Source organism: Nicotiana tabacum, chromosome 6 (genome assembly GCF_000715075.1).
Source record: "Nicotiana tabacum cultivar K326 chromosome 6, ASM71507v2, whole genome shotgun sequence".
In the NCBI taxonomy this organism is placed as follows: domain Eukaryota; kingdom Viridiplantae; phylum Streptophyta; class Magnoliopsida; order Solanales; family Solanaceae; genus Nicotiana; species Nicotiana tabacum.
The window spans coordinates 33,209,859-33,216,276 of record NC_134085.1 but is presented as its reverse complement, the minus strand read 5'-3'; positions in this window follow the sequence as shown (position 1 = coordinate 33,216,276).

The window sequence follows — 6,418 nt, the reverse complement described above, 5'->3', positions numbered from 1 at the left end:
AATATACTATAGATGAAAGAGTATTTCAATCCGCTAAAACATTTTCAAGGTCTATCTTAATAATCATGTTTCCTTTAATGCCTTTCATCTTATTAAAGTGAAATAATTTTTTAAATCACAATGGCATTTTCAGGAGTCCGCTTATTCTCTAAGAAACAATATTGGTAAGGGCCAATGATATTACTAATGATGAATTTTATATGGGAGTAATAAAGTAAATGACACCAGAAGTTTTATACTGGTTTGGAACCAATGTGGTATCCTGATCCAGTCCTCTTGGATTGCAAGAAGGTTATCTCTTTAGCTCTTTGTTATTTGAGTTGCGTACAACTTATGTGTTTTTCAACATTCACCACCAATGCTTACAAGGTTGGTTTTCACTCGTTCACCAACAACGAACAAAGGTTGGTTTTAACACACTCACCAACAATGCAAAAGGTTGGTTATTACTCGCTCACCAATAACGACCCTTTTGTATTTACTCGCTCACCAAAGAAATGAACAATGACACGACCTCTCAGGCACACTGCCTCTCCAACATTTTTCTATCTCTCTTCACTCTTTTGTGTACACAGTAAATCTACTAAAATTAAATTACAGTATTTATTAAGAGTAGAATAAAAGACTTGTAGTTGAATAGATAATTGTATAGAAGGCTGCATGCTTTTCTTTCTATATAGTTCCTTTTTATAGGCTTTTCAACTAGTTCTGGCTACTACATAACCCAAGAGAATTTCTTTCATTAATGCTTTGACCGATGCATGTCTTGAATCTTGGCATGTCTTTTTTTAGAATCCTTGATCGTTGCTGACATGTCTTCTAAATGTGGACTTGTATATTTTTCAATGTAGTAATATCGTATCACTACATCTGTCACGACCCCAATTTTTCTCCTTAGGATGTCATGATGGCACCTAGTCTCTAAGACTAGGTAACTCTAAAAACAAGATAATGTGATAGAAATAAAGGCTAGAAGCAGGATATAAACCAATAAGTCTCATAAATATCTCAAAAAGTGAATTACAACTACAATACTCCAAAAACCCGGCAAGACTGAGTCATAAGCTCTATAGAATGTTCCAAAATACCTACTACAACACTATCTAACAAAAGAAACAACAATAGTGAAAGGATAACAGAAGGTGACTCCGAGACCAGCGGACGCCGAACAGGTATATCTTGAAGTCACCGGGAAACAACTACAAATCGAGCACTAATGTCCAGCACAAGCATACGTATCTAGATCTGCACAAAAGATGTGAAGAAGCATAGTATGAGTACACCACAACAGTACCCAGAAAGTATCAAACCTAACCTCGATAGAGTAGTAACGAGCCCAGGTCAAGACACCTACTAGGGCATGAATAACAGAGCAAATATATAATAACAAGAAGTAATGAAAAGCGAAGAAATAAATGATAACGAAGCGGGTTAATATCGTAGACTAATGACAGAATTGTAAGCATAAAGATAACAAGAAGGAAGCAACTAATGAGAACTACAATAGTAAAATACGAACAAATCTGATAAGACAAGGAAGACTAAAAGCAACAAGAATTGTTCAACCAATAACTCATTTCAATATGAAATGCACAACAAGAATCACAACCAAAGTACCGCCTCATATTCACTTTCTACAATTTCAATCACAATCTTTCCTTACATTACCGTAGGAGCCTTACATTTAGTTTTAAAAATCATTTTTCTCGAAATAGCTACCCACATTTTAGCCCATCTTATCATATCGCGTGGCGTCAAGTAGTTCCCCTACTAGCAACATATGTATCAATCCCACCTTATCTCACTTCATGTGTATCAACCCCAAGCCTTATACCACCACATGCATATGAATATCACAACATATCGCACTACAAGTGCCACATGCCATAACTTGCCAAAAGAATCAACAATATCAATATTTCCATAACAAATAGCCCATGGATCAACCACAATGTGTACAAAAATCTCAACAATAACAAAATAAAAGTGAATAGCTCAACAAGAAAGACATCTCAATAATTTACAACATTGCCTCATTGTGATAACGACATTTCTCAACTTCAACACCAATAATTCAACAATAAGATGTTTCACAAAATAACAACTTCAATTAAAAGTAATTAAAAAATTTAAAGACGTAACAAATATAAGGAAGGCAATAAATTTAACTAAAGCATATAAGAGCAAATTAGCTGTTACAACTCGGATTTCCCACCTTCGAAAATCGTGATGGCGCCTACTCGTGAAAGCTAGGCTAGCCGACAGTTACAATTTTATTACCATTATTATTAGTTCAAACAGGAACATGTATTAGTTAAAACAAGATAATGAAGAAATGGAAATGATATAATAGTTCCACAACTCAAGTACATAACTACCCCATAGATCTGGTGTCACAATCCACGAACGACTAAGATTTACTACAAATATAAGTCTGAAAAAAGTACAACTATTCTCGAAATAGAAGAGATAGAAGAAACTAAAGCGGGGAAAGGGGACTTCAGGCTCTGCGAACGTCAGCAGGTCTACCTTGATCTCATTGGACTGAAGGCAGCATCCTCAAGCTACTCACAAGGTCCGGCACTGAAATCTGCACAAAAAGTGTAGAGTGTAGTATCAGTACAACCGACCCCATGTACTGGTAAATGTCGAGCCTAACCTCGGCGAAGTAGTGACGAGGCTAGGACACGACAATCATATAAACCTATGCAAATAAATCATATATGGACAGAACAATAATAATAGAAAATAACAGATAAAGATGGGAAGGGGAACATGTTGCGGGGAATATCAAATTCTAACATAATAAACACCATATTTGTATCAACAAGAATAATGAAACAGTAACACGTTCATGGCATCACCCTTCATGCTTTTACTCTCGTTCTCACCATAAGAAACAACAGAAATGGCACGGCATCACCCTTCATGCATTAACTCTCATAATCATGGCACGGTGCATTAACACTCACAATATCGGCACGCCATCACCCTTCGTGCATTAACTCTCATAATCATGGCACAGTGCATTAACACTCACAATATCGGCACGATATCACCCTTCGTGCATTAACATTCACAATATCTGCATGGCATCACCCTTCGTGCATTAACACCCACTCACAATATTATGCACGGGATAACCCTTCGTGCTTTACATGCTTCCTCACCCAAACAATAGACACAATGCAACCTAGCAAGGGAATCAACAATAGAAACAAATTCATCCCGGCAATGGATTCAGCTATAACCAATCTCGTTCCAACAGTTACTTCACAAAATACATCTCAACTTGAGCCAATACTCAACAACGGTCAATTACCAAAAAAATTATCATAAGTCTTGTTGAACATTGATAATCATCAATTTAAGCTTGGACGGTATATAATAAGAGTCACAACAATCATGGTATAAGACTCACGGGCATGTTCGACACCAATATATAGATACTCTTCATCATACCTATACGTTGTACTCAACACTAACACATAGCAAATAAGACCACAACACATATTCCCTCAAGCTAAGGTTAGACCAAACACTTACCTCAATTCCACGAACAAAATCAAGCCTCAATTACTGCTTTACCTCTCGGTTCCACTTCCAATCCGCTTGAATCTAGTCATAATTCACATAATAACATCAATAAATGCTAAATAAACCAATTCTAAAGCATGAATATAGATTTCCCAATATTTTCCCCAAAAAGTCAAAAATCGACCCCGGACTCGCTTAGTCAAAACTCGAAGTTCGAACCAAAACCTGATTACGCGTTCACCAACGAACTCAAATATGCAATTGGTTTTAAAATCCGACCTCAAATTGAGGTCCAAATCCCTAAAATTCAAAAATCCTAATTTCTACCGAAGAACACCCAATTTCCCATGAAAAACCCTAGATTTTGAAGTGAAATCATGTAAAAAGATGAAATGGGTTAAAGAAAAAGAGTTAAGATTCATTTACCTATAATTTGGGGAAGAACTTTCTCTAAGAAAATCGCCCTTTGGAGTTTAGGTTTTGAAAGTTTGAAGAAAGAAGTGAAAATTCCGTCTAAAATCTCACTTAACAGGTTGCAGTTATCGTAATTGCGATCAGGGATTCGCAAGTTGAATTTCTGCTACCTTCGCATTTGCGACACATATGTCGCATCTGCATCCTCTGGGGCCTTCTCAATTCCGGCCAATGTTTCGCATTTGCGAGGTTGGTCTTCCCAGGCCTTCTTCACATTTGCAACAATATTGCCGCATTTCCCAGGCCAGCAGACTTCGCATTTGCGAAGCCTGATCTCGCATTTGCGAGATCAGAGGCCTGTGCAAAACTCCAGATGCACAACTGAGTATTCCTAAGTTCTAATCACTCTGTGGCCTATCCAAAACTCACCCAAGCCCTCGGGGCTCCAAATCAAACATCACAAGTCTAAAAATACCATACGGACTTGCTCGTACGATCAAATCATCAAAATAACATCAACAACTATGAATTTAACCTCAAACTCATGATTTTCCTCAAGAACACTTCAAATTTACTATTTTCACAACCGGATGTTCGAATCACATCAAATCAACTCCAATTCTTACCAAATTTCACAGATACAACTTAAATATTATATTAAACCTGTACCGAACTCCGGAACCAAAATACGGGACCGATACCATCAAGATCACACACCATTTCATTTCCAAAAGTCCTTATATTTTCCAGCAAATAATTTTCTTTAAAAATTCTTTTCTCGGGCTAGGGACCTCAGAATTCGATTCTGAGCATACGTCCAAGTCCCATATTTTACTACGGACCCTAGGGGACTGTCAAATCACGAGTCCGGATTCGTTTACCAAAAATATTGGCCGAAGTCAACTTTAATCAATATTGAAGGCCAAATTCAATATTTTTCTTAAATTTCACATAGAAGCTTTCCGAAAATGCACCCGGCCTGCGCATGCAAATTGAGGAGAAAGAAAATGAGGTTTTCAAAGCCTCAGTACCCAGATTCGAATTCTAAAATACAAGATGACCCTTCGGATCATCATATTAGCAAGTAAGAGGTGAAAAAAGTGTTAACAATGTCAAATAAAGCATGTAAGGGTAGATTAGTACATGAAATGGTGGATAATTAATGAAAAATATAACATATTAAGACAATTCAATTAAAAGTGCGAAAAGAGTCTAAATAGCTTAAACTGGTCAAATACCAAATATAGCTTGTGTACCCACTCGTCACCTTACGTACACGGCTTTCACATAACCCAATTAGAACAAACCAATTCCTAAGTGGTGGTCCCCCCCTACAAAGTTAGGCAAGATACTTACCTCAATTATGCCAACTCAACCCTCGAAAATAGCTCTTCCCCTAAATTTCTCCACCTCACAACTCAAACTAACCAAACTTGACTTAATATCATCAAACAATGCAAGGAAAAACAACTACAATAAATAAACCTTTGATCTTTACAAAATTCCCAAAAAATCAACAAAAGTTAACCCCAGTATTTTCCGGTCAAAACCCGAATCCAAGAATACTACCCATAACCCCACGAGTCCATATATTAGATTAGTTTTCAAATTCGAGTTACAATCAACTTTCAAAACTCAAATTCTCATTTTCCAAAACTTAAGCAAAATTTCACAAATTTTCTCTTTGATTCACATGAATTTGATGTTTAATCTACGATATATTAATGAAATATAGTTGGAAATTGATTAGAATAACTTAGCTAATGTTTGTAGATGAAAATTTCCTCTCCAAATCGCTTCCTATCGAGTCTAGGTTCTAACATGTGAGAAATGAGACTAAATCCCAACTTTTCAGCCTTTATAGGCAGTTGCAGATGTCGCATTTATGAACTCTCGCAATTACTTACCAGGGATCGCATTTGCGAACCCTGACAGCTTCAACAAATGATGCAATTGTGACAAAGGCTTCACAATTGCGAAGCTGGACACCCTTGCAAAAGCGGCCAAGTGGTCGCAAATGCGACCCAAGCCCCAGGCATGCTGACTTTGCAATTGTAAGGAGGTAAGTCGCAATTGCGACATCAAACAACCCCTGTCACCTTCGCGATTGCAAGGCTGGTGCTCGCAATTGCGATACCAGAGCACCAACACATCAACAAATTTCATTTTCAGTTTAAACTATTCTGAATCATGTTCGAAACTCATCTGAGCCCCCGAGGCTCCCAACCAAACATCCATACAAGTCTAAAAATATCATACGAACTCGCTCTTACCATCATAACATGAAAATAACATTTAGAGATACAAACCTGACACTAAAATGCATGAATTTCAAAGTAAGGTTCAAGAACCTCTAGTTGCATCTAAATGTCCGAATCCTATCAAATCAACTCCAAATGGTACCAAATTTTGCAGATTAGTTCTAAAACAGCATAACAGACCCATTCCAAGTCCCAAAACCAAAATA